The following is an 869-nucleotide window of genomic DNA, read 5'->3' as shown; positions in this document are numbered from 1 at the left end:
CAAACCTGATTAGAAAACCATGATCAGCTTTTAAGGTAATAAAAAGTAGGACTTAAGCCAAAAATAAATACATTCTCAATGAACACACTATCATTTTTATGCTCTTGTATTTAAAATGTGTGCATGGGAATGTTGTTTATAGAATTCAAAATTGATCAAGTAATTCTTTGTGGGGTTTTATTTTTGTAGAGCAAGGGAAGGAGTAAATAATTCATTCAAAGCCTTTTTCATGCTACAAAGTTAAATAGAAGACCCTAATCAGAATAAACTTTTCCCACATTTTGACACTGAAGTGAAAATAATTTAAACATAGAGGTTTAAAATACTAAACTATGACAGCATGAGAATAACAATACACTATCTTCTCAACAAAAAAGTACGTGTATTTTGCTTCTAAAAATAACTAGTATCCAAACTTTAAAACAATAAAAGTCATAATGGATTAAGGTGGGAAGGCAGCTTGATTTAGTATAATGGAAACAATATTTATTAGAGTTCAATTCTCTAAAACTCTTCCGGATTTAATACATGTTAATGTCCTCAATGAGTTGCTCCCAGACTGATTTTCACAAAATCATTCACAGTATCCTGACATAGCTGAAGAAGTGTTTTGGAATTACTGAATTGAAATGCCCCCTCTAACTCTAACTCTAGCATTATATGATTTTATATATAACAAAAGGGAAACCATTGGAATATATATACACATACAGATACACATATACATATATATGTGTGTATATATTGTGTAAATATGTATATATGTGCTATATAGATATGTGTATATATTGGAATATACATATGTACACATTATATATACATATATACATATGTTTACATATATACATATGTTTACATTATATATGTAT

This window comes from Mandrillus leucophaeus, unplaced genomic scaffold (genome assembly GCF_000951045.1).
Source record: "Mandrillus leucophaeus isolate KB7577 unplaced genomic scaffold, Mleu.le_1.0 Scaffold1041, whole genome shotgun sequence".
Lineage (NCBI taxonomy): Eukaryota > Metazoa > Chordata > Mammalia > Primates > Cercopithecidae > Mandrillus > Mandrillus leucophaeus.
This window is presented reverse-complemented; position numbering follows the sequence as displayed.